Source organism: Lissotriton vulgaris, chromosome 5 (genome assembly GCF_964263255.1).
Source record: "Lissotriton vulgaris chromosome 5, aLisVul1.2, whole genome shotgun sequence".
Classification (NCBI taxonomy): domain Eukaryota; kingdom Metazoa; phylum Chordata; class Amphibia; order Caudata; family Salamandridae; genus Lissotriton; species Lissotriton vulgaris.
The window spans coordinates 1867999676-1868014156 of record NC_141693.1 but is presented as its reverse complement, the minus strand read 5'-3'; the positions used below and the strand labels follow the sequence as shown (position 1 = coordinate 1868014156).

Genomic DNA, 14481 nt, shown 5'->3' with positions numbered 1-14481 from the left:
TGCTGTGTTGAGCATAAGATTTTCGGAGATGCAAAAAGTGCAGTACAAGCACTCTTCTCCAGTGAAAGCAGACAACTTCTGCCCAATCAAACTCTGTTCTCAAGGAAATCAACATTTGGCAGGTGAAACCCCCTTTCTCAGTAGTGCTTCTTCAAGCTCTTTTTTGATGACCACATTAGGGATGGTAGCAGATGTTCTGTCAAGCCGAAGAAAGGGCACTCAGTTTCGAAACCTTCAGCCAGAGAGTGGCTAAGTTCCAGTGCAAACTTGGAATCCAGGTTGGAAGTGAGGACCTGTCTCTTCCCATGCTGATGACACCGACCAGAGAGAGTCATCTGCCATCACATGAAGTGGATGGATGACACAGAATTCAGGAACATACCCATCCAAAACTGGAGCAAATCGCCTTGGTGTTAATGACACAGCATCCAAGAACGTACCCACATGAAACTGGAACAAATCATACTAGAATTGGCAACACAGCACTCAATAACATACGCAACTGGAGCAAACCAACTTGGGGATTAGCAAGAGACCACTCAAGAACATACCGAACTGGAATAAATCACCCTGGGATTGGCAACAGACAACTCAAGAACATACCCAACTGGAGTGAATTACCCTGGGATTGGTAACAAACCGTTCAAGAACAAACCCGCAGGAGCAAATCACCCTTAAATTGGCAACAGGCAACTCAAGAACAAACCTAACTGAAACAAATCGCCATAAGATTGGCAACAGACCACTCAAGGACATACACATCTGGAGAAAATCCCCCTAGGATTGGCAACAGACCACTCAAAAACATACCCAATTGGAAAAAATCACCATAGGATTGGCAACAGACCACTCAAGAACATACCCAACTGGAACAAATCACTCTAGGATTGGAAATAGAATGCTCAAGAACATACCTAACTGGAGTGAATCACCCTGGGATTGGCAACAGACCATTGAAGAACATACTCAACTGTAGCAAATCACCCTGGGATTGGCAACACAGCACTCAGGAACATATCCACCCAAAACCTGGAACACATCAGCCAAGGGATGGTGGTCACAATCACAAGCATGGATATCCCCCACTCTGCCTTGCTCCACTCTTGGCATGTACACATATACACATTATCTACCACACCATATGACCAACCTGCCATACATGCTCTACAACAAAAAACTCTAGTCGCACTGCGTCTACTCGTTTCTCTCTCTCCATTCACTAGTCATAAGTGTAAGTCGTCCTGTCCCTCAATCTTTTCACTACTCTACACGCCAAGTAGCACAACTCTTCCACCCAGGCATTCCTATGGAGTAGCCTGCTGCCCACCCGCAAATTTGCTTAGTCAGGACTATGACCCGCTACGTAAATGCAACTACATTGCAGTACACTGTACAGCATATAGGAGTACAGTACTGGGGTATAATAAGGAAAAAGTGGGCAGAGTAGAGATGCAAGGACGACATACAGAATAAGGGATTCAAAAGTACAGTGCTAATGAGCAACATACAAGAACATGAAGCACCAGACAAAAGTATGGGCCACACAGAGGAACCTAAAGGGGATACAAATGGAAAACATGAGAGGGGACTATAACAGGAGCAAGGTAGGGTACAGGATGGAATACGACTTCAGGGGGCAGACATACAATGAACAAAATACTGGGACAATAATCTGAATATACTATAAAATAAATTAATACAGGATAAGAGGACTGGCTAAATACAGAATATAGAATTAACCTATGGACGCACTCTGCACGAAAGCCAGGCACGGAATACTGGCTAACAGAGCAAAATACAGGAGCAGTGAACACAATTCAGGATACAAGAGAAGAATACAGGAGCAGAAACAGGAGCATTGAACCCAGTTCAGGATAAGAGACAAGAATGCAGGAGCAGAAACAGGAGTATTGAACACAAGGCAGGATAAGATAGAAGCATACAGGAGAAGAAGCAGGAGCATTGAACACAAGTCAGGATAAGAGACGAGAATACAGGAGTGGAAATAGGAGCATTGAACACAATGCAGGGTGAGAGACAATAATACAGGAGCAGAAACAGGAGTATTGAACACAAGGCAGGATAAGATAGAAGCATACAGGAGAAGAAGCAGGAGCATTGAACACAAGTCAGGATAAGAGACGAGAATACAGGAGTGGAAATAGGAGCATTGAACACAATGCAGGGTAAGAGACAATAATACAGGAGCAGAAACAGAAGTATTGAACACAAGGCAGGATAAGATAGAAGCATACAGGAGAAGAAGCAGGAGCATTGAACACAAGTCAGGATAAGAGAAGAGAATACAGGAGCGCAAACAGGAGCATTGCACACAATTCAGGATCAGAAACAGGAGCAGTGAACACAATTCAGGATCAGAGAGAAGAATACAGGAGCGGAAACAGGAGCATTGAACACAATTCAGAATAAGAGAGAATACAGATCCGGAAACAGGAGCATTGAACACAAGTCAGGATAAGATAGAAGCATAAAGGAGCAGTGAACACAATTCAGGATCAAAGACTGCGCTAGGACGCCTCAGGGTAGCTACAGCGCTATACAAATGATCTTTTCATTTCAGACAAGAATACAGGAGCTGAAACAGGAGCAGTGAACACAGTTCAGGATAAGAGAGAAGAATACAAGAGAGGAAACAGGAGCATTGAACACCCTTCAGGATCAGAGAGGCGAACACAGGAGCGGAAAAAGAAGCATTGAACACAATTGAGGATAAGAGATGAGAATACAGGAGCGGAAACAGGAGCAGCGAACACAATTCAGGATTAGAGAGAAGAATCCATAAGCAGTAACAGGTGCATTGAACACAGTTCATGATAAGAGAGAAGAATACAGGAGCAGAAATAGGATCATTGAGCACAATTCAGGATCAGCGAGAAGAATACAGGAGCGTAAACAGGAGCACTGAACACAAGTCAGGATAAGGGAGAATACATAAGCAGAAACAGGAGCATTGAACACAAGTCAGGATAAGGGAGAAGAATACAGGAGCAGAAATGGGAGCATTGAGCACAATTCAGGCTAATGGAGTAGACTACAGAAACATGAACATACATGCCAACATTTACAAAGTGTGAAGCGAGCGGTTTTGAAAATGAAATCGGAGGGGGGTGGGGTGTATTGCCCCCATTGGCGTACGTTGAAGCAGAGGGAAGTTTAGGCGAGGGACACCTAAAATAAAGCCATGTTTGTCTTCAACAATAGGGAGTCTCCCGCCTGAATCGCATGCGTGGCATGAAACCTATGCTCAGCAGACAGAGCCGGCCCCACAGCCAGTGCCAAGAAAGGGGAAGCGAGTGTGTTATGTGGAGGTTAGAGGGCGGCTGGGGCAGCCCTGCTCGCCTCTCCCCTCCCCCAGCACTCTCTCCCCTGCCCTCTGCTCCTCGTGCTGTCCTGGTTACACGGAGACCGGGCTTCCCCTCTCTCTCTCTCTCGAGGCGGGGTTTGCGTCCCCGGAGGAGGGCGATCACTCGCGAGCAGAGAAACGCACACACGCAGCCGGCAAGTGAGCGTCAGAGAGAGACCGTCCCTGGGATCCCGGATCAGAGACGGCTGCGGAGCGGGAGCCTGCTGCACCTGGGGTCCGAGCCGCTGCACCGGCGGCCTGGGACGGAGAGAGCGAGCTGTCTCGGCAGCCGGGAGAAGAGACTGCTGCACCTCCACGCAGACGGAGACTGCTGCTGCACCTGCAGTCTACACGGGAGACTGCTGCAGCAGAGAGGGGCGCTACTGCACTTACAGCCAGAGAGAGTGAGACAGGAATACAGAGACTGATGCATGTGCAGCAATAGAGCGCTCCAGCAGAGAGAGAAGCTGCTAATCTGCAGCAACAGAGAGAGAGAGAGAGTGCTACAGCAGCAGTCACAGAGGGAGAGACTGCTGGCAGTGACTGCGGTCCCTAGAGCCGCCTGGCTGGGGAGTGACACGGCTCAAGCCCTAAGCGCTCTGCCTCGATACATATATTGATAAAGACAGCAGCGCGGCTGCGGACTCTCCGGTTTCTCTTGGGCACATTCTTACTTCAGCTGCGGGCTCCAGATTCCAGGGGTGAGGACATAACCCAGCTGTGGCGCTTTCCACGAACAGCTGCACCTGTAAGGTTTGAAAGGAACATCAGTATAAACCACCCAAGAGGACTGTCCGAGACGGAAGTGAGACTGTCTAAAGGGAAGATATACCACTCTATGGGAGGACCACCCGAAGCAGGGCTGCCGAGGGGGACAAGCCTTATAGGACTGACGGTCCGACAGCATCACTCCATATAGAGCTGCCCTGCTGGACCTCTATATACAGGGCTGCCCGAAAAGACTATGTAAGAAACTGCCGAGAGGTACCCGACACAGGACCGCCCAGTAGGAGCCACCGAAATCGGACCACCCCAAAAAATACCCCGCCTACCACCTCCGAGCCACCAGAACCACCCCACATAAAAACAAGATACAGGAGGATCTGAGAGGGGAGCATGCCATAGGACCACAAGAGAAGCCCACCCAGCACACGGCTGACCAAGAAGACCACCCAATATTATACACAGTAATCCCATATCGGAGTGCCTAAGAGTGCCCAAGCGGACCACGTGAACCAATAGTACACAGGGACACCACACAACATAAGACTGCCCAAGTGGACCACTTGATACACTACTACCCGAGAAGACCACTCAACACAAGACAGCCCAAGCGGACCACTCGATACAAGCCTATCAGAGAAGACCGCCCATCACTAGCCAGGCCAAGCGGACCACTTGATACAAAACTACCAGAGAAGACCACCCAACACAAGACAGCCCAAGCGGACCACTTGATACAAGCCTACCAGAGAAAACCACCCAACAAAAGACTTCCCAAGCAGACCACTTGATATAAGAATACCAGAGAACACCACCCAACACAAGACTCTACAAACTGACTACTTGATACAAGACTACCCGTGAGCACCATCCAACACATGACTGCCCAAGCGGACTGCTTGATACAAGACTACCCGTGAGCACCATCCAACACAAGACTGCCCAAGCGGACTGCTTGATACAAGACTAACCTTAAAGATACCTCAACACAAGGCAGACCAGGTTGACCACGTGATACAAGCCTACCAAGAAGACTACCCAACACAAGGCTCTACAATTGGATCACTTGATTCAAGACTATCAAATAACACTACCTAACACAAGACTTCCCAAGAAGACCACTTAATACAAACCTACCAAGACTGCCCAAGAGGACCACCCCATTTACTGCAGCCTATTACAGAAGCACCAAGTACATGGCTCTGAGGCCTACCTGATCAAGGACCTGACAATCCCTAGAGAGACACCCGCAAGATGCCCAAAGATGCAAGGTAAAGTCTTAAAGAGATGGGTGACACCAGTGGAGAAGTGGGGTGGGTGACCGAAAGATGTGCGGTTGTGGGGTTGCACCAATATCTGAAGGAATCTTAAAGAGTCCTTGAGGAAGGGACATTTAGACCTGTCACAGTTGGGCACTGGAGCCATGAGGTGTGATTCAAGAGAAAGTGTGTGAAATTTGAAGTGCCGAATGATGGGGGCGTCTGTGGACCTAGGATTGGCTCATAATGGGTTCCAGGCCTGGAGTCCCTTCCATGGCATTGCGCCTCTGTCTGTCTCCAGATGTCTATCTGTCTGCATGTCATTCCCTGTCCAAATCTGAAACTGAAAGGACAGGGAAGAAGGCACGGGGCGCGGCCGACGAATCACATCATGTCTTCCTGGGTGGGGCTGGTTCATTTATGATCATATTTTGCTGTTCTGGGGGGATGGAGGGGGGGGGGCGGTTCTGCTGCAGCATCAGCCCTGTTCTCAGCACCAGGCTTGCCAACAGGTACCAATTTTAGAAGCTTTATTTTAGCTTTCTCCTGCCTAAAATTGCCTTGCTTTAATGTATGATCAAGGGTGAAAAGAGGTTTCCTCAATTTTTTAATCAAAATCTCGCACTTTCTACTTTTAAAATGTTGATGTGTCACACTCGGAGAGGAAACAGCACAGGTGGTGTGCAGAGCCTATTCGAGACGTGATTGGCCCGCAAAATACTTTCACCCCTTACAATGGTCATGATTAGTAAGCGAAATACAGACCTTCAGTTGGGAAATGCTGTGCTGTGGATGGGAAAGTTTAGGGTAGCAATGGCCGATGACAGAGTTGGAGGGTGCAAGGGGCACAGCCAAAGACTAAAGGCGAAAAGGGGATGTGGCCTAGGGGCCAGAGCTGCTGACTTTGGAGCTGCGGAACCAGGTTCGAGTCCCTGCATTGGCTTATCTATTGATTCTGGGCAAATCACATATTCTCCCTGTGCCTACCAAAAAATGAAGGCGTCCTTGTGTAATGTAACTGGTGCTCATGCAAAGCGCTCCAATACCTTCCGATTGAGTTAGCGCTATATAAAATTGAACAAAGTGCTCCGGAAGAAGGGTTTCTGCTACCTCGCCTCCGGAAATACTCACAAGCTTGTCACTGCCCTGTATACCTTCTGTTTTACATGAATGTGTTCTGTATTTTGCATATGAAACTTATCCCAAGCAGTGATGCTGGAATCATTTTCAGAGTTGGGTGCGGCCATCAGTGTTAAGTCACTGAAGTCATAGGGATTGTAAAAAATCCAAGCATTGCACAAAGAACAAGTGTTGCAAATTGTGGCAAGGGTGTAGTGTGTAGCTGTTGTTGCATTCTGGAGCACACTGTGACAAATATGTTACTTAAGCATGGTGTGTAGCCCACTGTCATCCTCAGCCAGCACATTTCCCAGTAAAGTGTCTTGACTGGAACCTCTTGAAATATTTGTTTCAATTCAGAAGTATAGAAAAACGTGCTTTATTTGTGCCTTCATTAACTGTGGATCTATTGTGAAATATTTGTACAGGACATTTACAGATATTTAAATTGTGGTGTGTTAGGAAAAAACATGAATCTTATAGTCTTTATTTTCACACCAGCAAGGTCATCACACAGTTCACTTTAGAAAATCCTCACACTTTGCAGTCAGAGTAAGAACAGTAAACACCAATCTAAACGGTCTCGAGACCCTCGCGGGTGATTTTCTGAGCTTTTATAAATGTTTGATTGAATGTTAAAAGAATAAGCAGCAGTTTGTCAGAAGACATAGCCTGCTATTCAACCTCTGTCCTTGAATGCACAACAAATGTGATAACATGTCCATAAAATGTAAAGGCATCTCTATTGCTCGTTCGCCTTCTGAACTCCAGCATGGTTACTTTGGGGGTGCTGTAGCACCCCTACTTCCAGCGCCTGTGATCCAGAGTAAGGCACAGGGTTCTATGCAATGCATCTAAACAAACAATCAGATGTGAGCGAGTCTGCTCAGATGCCCAGGGACCACCCCGCGAGAGACTCCCCACGCCTAGGCTTGCCTGTGCTCCAGGGGCTGATATCGATTGCAGTTTTCTTATGCTGGCTGCCTCTTTTGTTCTCTGGTAGGTGGAAATGTACTGAAGTAAGCCTCACTTGTCGTTGTATCGCTGCAGAGATAGCTCGAATTTGTGTACACTTTATGCAGTGTTCATAGGTTTGCTGCAGTGTTTTTAGGGTCGCTGTAGTTGTGGTGGACCACCTGTAACATTCATGGTGGCTGCAGATTTTGTAAACAAGCTCCAGTCTTTATACACCAGCTGCCCCGTAGGGTTCTTGCAATTTTCGTAGACCAGAAGCAGTGTCTGACACTAGTTGCAGTTTTGGTGGAACAGCTGCAATATTCTTACAGTAGCTGCAGTTTTTTTCTACACCAGCTGCATGGCTCTTGGAGGAGCTACAGTTTTTGTACGTGGGCCAGCTGCAGTTTGTGTACATGGGCTGCAGTGTTGTTAGAGCAGCTGTATTTTTTGTACATGGCTTGCAGTGTTCTTAGAGCAGATGTCGTTTTTGTACACCGCCTGCAGTGTTTAGACCAGTTGTAGTTTTTGTACACTGGTTGCCGTGTTCTTTGTCCAGCTGCAGTGTTCTTAAAGCAGGTGCAGTTTTTGTACACGGCTTGCAGTGTTCTTAGAGCAGCTGCAGTTTTTTGTACACGGCTTGCAGTGTTCTTAGAGTAGCTGCAGTTTTTGCACGCCGGCTGCAGTGTTCTTAGAGCAGCCGCAGTTTTTGTACGCCTGCTGCAGTGTTCTTAGAGCAGCTGCAGTTTTTGTATACGGTCTGCAGTGTTCTTAGAGCAGCTGCCGTTTTTGTACACTGCCTGCAGAGTTCTTAGAGCAGCTTCAGGTTTTGTACACAGGCTGCAGTGCTCTTAGACCAGCTTCAGGTTTTGTACAGGCCCTGCAGTGTTATTAGACCAGCTGCAGGTTTTGTACACGGTCTGCAGTGTTCTTAGAGGAGTTGGAGTTTTTATACAGGGCTGCAATGTTCTTTGAAGAGCTGCAGTTTTTGTACGCTGGCTGCAGTATTCTTAGAGCAGCTACTTTTTTTGTAAGCCAGCTGCAGTGCTCTTCGACCAGCTGCAGGTTTTGTACATGGCCTGCAGTGTTCTTAGAGCAGCTGCAGGTTTTGTCCACGGCCCGCTGTGTTCTTAGATGAGCTTGGAATTGGAATTGGAATCGGTATTTATAAAGCGCGACTGTCGCTTCGAAAGAAGCATCCTGGCGCTAACTGGAAGGAGTGCGGAGGGGGAAGAATTTAAGGCAGGATTAGATGGCGTTCAGTTTTTATACACAGCCTTCAGTGTTCTTAGAGGAGCTGCAGTTTTTTTTACAAGGCCTTCAGTGTTCATAGAGCAGATGCAGTTTTTATACGAAATTGCAGCAGTGCTCTTAGACCAGCTACAGGTTTTGTATGGGGCCTGCAGTGTTCTTAGATCAGCTGCAGGTTTTGTACACTGCCTGCAGTGTTCTTAGAGCAGTTTCAGGCTTTGTACACAAGCTGCAGTGCTCTTAGACCAGCTGCAGGTTTTGTACATGGCCTGCAGTGCTCTTAGACCAGCTGCTGCAGGTTTTGCACACTGGCTGCAGAGTTATTAGAACACCTGCAGGTTTTTTACACGGCCTGCAGTGTTCTTAGAGCAGATCCAGTTTTTGTAAGCAACCTGCAGTGTTCTTTGCGCAAATGCAGTATTCGTACGCCGGCTGCAGTGTTCTTAGAGCAGCTGCAGTTATTGTACATAGCCTGCAGTGTTCTTAGAGCAAATGCAGTGTTTGTACGCCAGCTGCTGTGTTCTTAAAGCAGTTGCAGTTTTTGTACACAGCCTGCAGTATTCTTAGAGCAGCTGCTTTTTTTGTACACGGCCTGCATTGTTCTTAGAGCAGCTTCAGATTTTGGACACAGGCTGCAGTGCTCTTAGATCAGCTGCAGGTTTTTTACACGCCCTGCAGTGTTATTAGCCCAGGTGCAGGTTTTGTACACGGTCTGCAGTGTTCTTAGAGGAGTTGCAGTTTTTATACACGAGCTACAGCGTTCTTTGAGGAGCTGCAGTTTTTGTACGCTGGCTGCAGTATTCTTAGAGCAGCTGCGTTTTTTGTAAGCTGTCTGCAGCGCTCTGAGACCAGCTGCAGGTTTTGTACGGGGCCTGCAGTGTTCTTAGAGCAGCTACAGGTTTTGTACATGGCCTGCAGTGTTCTCAGAGCAGCTGCAGGTTTTGTCCACGGCCTGCTGTGTTCTTAGAGAAGCTGCAGTTTTTATACACAGCCTTCAGTGTTCTTAGAGCAGTTTCAGGTTTTGTACACAAGCTGCAGTGCTCTTAGACCAGCTGCAGGTTTTGTTCATGGCCTGCAGTGCTCTTAGACCAGCTGCTGCTGGTTTTATACACTGCCTGCAGTGTTCTTAGACCAGCTGCTGCTGGTTTTATACACTGCCTGCAGAGTTATTAGAACAGCTGCAGGTTTTGTACACGGCCTGCAGTGTTCTTAGAGCAGCTCCAGGTGTTGTACACCGGCTGCTGTGTTGTTAGAACAGTTGCAGTTTTTGTACACGGCCTGTAGTGTTATTAGAGCAGATCCAGTTTTGTACAGGGGCTGCAGTGCTCTTAGAGCAGCTGCAGGTTTTGTACAGGGCCTGCAGTGTTCGTAGAACAATTGCAGTTTTTGTACATGGCCTGCAGTGTTCAGAGCAGCTGCGGTTCTTCTACGTCCACTGCAGGTTTCTTAGGGTCACTGCAGTCACTTTTACGAGGCCGGCAGATGTAGTTGGTTTTCAGCGCATCTGCAACTTTCCCGGAGCGGCGGCCGCGTCTTTGTTGGGATCGCTGCAGCTGTATGAAGGCAGCTGCAGGTGTATGTGGGGTGCGTGCTGTCCCTTATTCCAGAGGTGCATGCTTCGGACTGCTGGGCTCAGCCCAGGCCGGCTTCTGGCAGGGGTGAGCAGCCAGGGACTGAGCGGAACCCCCTGCTGCCTCATTTTATTCACTGGCACCAGCGAGGGAGCCAACATTTTGAGCACGAAAGGTTCATGCTCCCAGACCCCTCCACCCCGTTCTAAGGGCTCCATTCACCTCTTCACCTACATCTGGGCACTCTTGTGAGGGGGGCCTTGGTGCTATTCTGATAAACTGTGATGTTAGGGTGGCTGTGTCGCGTTTAAGGCGAGAGGGAAGCAACCGGGGTGAGGTATGTTTCTGTTCACCAAAAAGATGCTCAAAGTGCCCGTGGTCCTCTGCTCTGAGTTGATTCCCACACTGATAGCTCTGTTTTGCCCGAGGCCCAAACCTATCTGCTTAAGGGGGTCTATGGGGCGTGCTTGCAGTTTAAGGAGGGTAGCTCTGCTGTTAATAGGGCGTGTCTAGCTATTTGAGAGGGATAGCTCGCCTGTTTCTGGGCCGAAGGTGAAAGTATGAGGGAGATAGCGTTGCTGTCTACGGGCCGAGCCTAACTGCTTAATGGGGATAGCTCTGCTGTCCATGGAGCGTGTCTGCTGTTTAAGGAAGGTAGCTCGCCTGTTTTTCGGGTGTCTAGCTATTTGAGTGGGATAGCTCGCCTGTCTGTGGGCCGAGTGTAACAGTATGCGGGAGATAGCGCTGCTGTTCATGACCCGCGCTTAGATACTTATCAGGGATAGCTCTGCTGTCCACGGGCCGAACCTAGCTGCTTAATGGGGATAGCTCTGCTGTCCATGAAGCGTGTCTGCTGTTTAAGGAAGGCAGCTCGGCTCTAGCTATTTGAGTGGGATAGCTCGCCTGTCTGTGGGCCGAGTCTCACTGTATGAGGGACTGGGAGAAAGCGTTCCTGTCCATGAGCCGAGCCTAGCTGCTTAACAGGGATAGCTCTGCTGTCCACGGGCCGAGCCTAGCTGCTTAACATGGATAGCTCTGCTGTCCACGGGCCGAGCCTAGCTGCTTAACATGGATAGCTCTGCTGTCCACGGGCCGAGCCCAGCTGATTAAAAGGATGGCTCTGCTGTCCACGGGCCGAGCCTAGCTGCTTAACATGGATAGCTCTGCTGTTCACGGGCCGAGCCTAGCTGCTTAATGGGGTTAGCTCTGCGGTCCACGGGCCGAGCCTAGCTGCTGCTTAATGGGGTTAGCTGAGCTCTGCTGTCCACGGGCCGAGCCTAGCTGCTTAACAGGGATAGCTCTGCTGTCCACGGGCCGATCTTAATGGGTGTAGCTCTGTTGTCCGTTTAAAGGGGTAGTTCTGCTGTGTATGGCAGTGCCAGTGAGCGGGAAGCCTGAGGCGGAAAGAAGCTGTTGAGGAGCGTAAATCGCCTCCCAGGCGCACCCGCCTCTATGCGAAAATACATGCTCCGGTGCTATGTGTTGTCGTGTGCTTTAGGCGGGGACGCCCCAGCGGAGGGACTAGAGAGTCCCCGCTGGGGGAGGGAGAGCCTGCGGGGGCGGGGTGGGGATTCCCTCCTTGTTTACTGCCTTTCACCTTGAGATGGATTTGTTCTGCGAGTTATTTTGAAAGCGGGTACTCTGCCCTCTGCCGGCGGCGGAGAGAAAGGCACAGTCTCGAGGTTCAGCATGTTTTACACGAGCTCCGATTACGTTTCATCTGCACAAGTTATTCTTGTGCCGAAAGTTGACGTAATGGCATCTCCAAATCCCTCTGCTTCACGCAGCCCTTGACCCTGGCTGATGTATTCAAAAGTGAGCTTAACGAGCGCAAACACCCCTAGGATTCCACGCATGTCAACGAAACTGGCCCGAGCTGGCTCCACATGGAATGCTAGCCCTAGATGGAACCCGGTGCAAACATGGGGTAAAAGAAATATCGTGTGTTATATGAGATAAAGTGCCCCCGTTGTACAAAAAAGATATTGAAAGTCACGAGGAGTTCCATGACATTCTGAGGAACTCAGCCCTTGTCCTAGTTCATATATAACATCGAATTGGTTCGTTTTTCCTGTAATCAGAACCAATGGAATTATGCGATTTTGCTGCTGTGGCGTTTTCTGCATAACTATGAATTTGCCACGTAGTACATCTGCTCCATTATCTGCAGATTTTATTTTTTTTAAATGTGTTCTAGCTTAAACGGATCAAAAGTTACTAAAACGCTGCAACATGAGTTGCCAAGAGGAGGAAGGCGATTTTCAAAGGTTGACCGGTCACCATTCTTTTGCTTATCGCTTTATTTTAGGGTTCAACTTGTACTAATGAGCTGAAACCTTTGCCGATAACATAGCTGAAACCTTTGCCGATAACATAGTGTTAGTCTGTGTAAAATGCCAAAATAAGTAATACTTTCAGAAAATGTGCCACATTAAACCACACAATTAGCATTTTCTTGCTGCATAATAGAGGGCCATATGTATAAAAAAAAAAGGTTTGTGATTCTCAAATTGCGATTTTTAGCGAATCGCAATTAGAGAATTGCAAAATGTAATGCAATGTATGTAGGATTTTCTAACATTTTTGCGAATCCTACATATTCCTATTTGCGAATCACAAATTGAGATTCACAATTAAGGAATACCTTCCCATTCATTCCTATGGGCTAGGAGGCCCATAGGAATGAATGGGAAGACATTCTCAATTTGTGATTACCAATTAGAAAATCGCAAATTTAGAATGCAATTTTAAGGTTGCAAGGGTGCCTGAAGGAGACCCTGTTGCACCCCTAAAATATGCATGTGTGCACATTTTGCGCACATACATGCCCTAAGGGCATGTATGTGCGCACTGTAAAAAAATCAAAAAAGTGCTTTTTTAAAGAAAATCGCAAATTACCACCAACTTGAAGTTGGTGGTATTTTGCAATTCCTTAAGGCCAAATAGCAAATTTCTGGTGCTTCCTCAATCGCATTTAAGGAATCGCAATTTGCAATTCTTTAATTGCATTAGCAAAATAGAGAATCACACATTTTGCAATTCTCTATTTTGCGTTGGCCTTTTGGAATGATACATCCCAAAAGGCTTTTTCCAATTCACAAATGGGCGATTCTGAGAATCAGCCTGTTTGCAAACGGGAAAAAGGCATGATACATATGGCACATAGTCAACTATGCCACATAATTTGATCCTCCCCTGCCACATAATCTCAGTGGCCCTGCTTTAAATGCATAGTCATAACATAACCCTGCCAATAAACCTTGCATATCGTTGGTGTGGAGTCGTTTTATATGAAAGAGAGAGGATGTTTTAAAACATAAAGAATAAAAGTAGAATCTCAAGTGCAAAACAAACACATCAAAAAGCAGTTAGATATTCATTGTAAAAAGATATTAAATTCAGTAAAAAGATATTAAATTCAGTACGTCAGTTTTCAAAAAAATGCTGCAGCTCAGAATTTGTAGAAACATGCAGAAAGAATCTATCTTGCTAATAATTCCCTTAACTATGGAAAACACAAGCATGTGGCCATAAACATATCCTTTCTGCGTATCACTGCTCAGCTAGAGAAACAGAACAAAAGAAGAGAAGCCAGATTTCATTTTTTTTAAACTGCATCTTGAATTATGCTCTGTGGTCTGCCTTTCCCCTCGCTCCTGCCTCTGGGTGCAGGCACTGCGAGGATAGAACCCAGCTGTAATGCCTGTAATTAATTATTACAGTTTAGTGGGCACGTCACTTCCTTATTAGAGGGGACTAGGGACGTCACAAGCCACATGTCAAAAAAATGAGAGTACAGTAGTTGCAAGAATCCCATCTAGTATATTCCCATATCTAATATGTAATTTCTACTACACATTTTACAAAGCCTACCCTTTCCCAGTTGTGATCTTGCACAAATTTGAACTGCAGAGTGAACCTCGAGTATGAATCTGACTCAAGATACAACTTGCACACTTTTGAGCCAGGGTATAACACTCTCCTGCAAAAATGAGTGTTTCCCCCTAAGTGTAGCGAGTTACATCATCGGTTCCTCACTCGATGTATACATGCCTGATAAGGTTTCCCCGCTAGTAAAACGCACTGCTGCACATTTTGACACAGCGCTGTGCAATGTTTAGTAAACCTGGTCCAGGCAGGTCACTGTCTTGGGGTTTAACGTGCCATAAACCTACTGAGAACATTCCAGAACACATGGAGGACCGAGAGGGGCTCCCCTGACAGCGATGTCATCTCGTGT

At 47.3% G+C, this 14481-nt stretch overlaps 1 protein-coding gene across 1 annotated transcript in view; it reads left to right on the top strand.

Moving 5' to 3' along the window:
- The first annotated feature begins 3500 nt into the window (after window positions 1-3500).
- LRRC3C (leucine rich repeat containing 3C) overlaps window positions 3501-14481 on the top strand; it is a 69502-nt gene continuing 58521 nt past the window's right edge. Inside the window, exon 1 of the mRNA XM_086924364.1 lies at window positions 3501-5358. The gene's annotated coding sequence lies outside the window, so the exon portion shown is untranslated. The remainder of the gene's footprint in view (window positions 5359-14481) is intronic.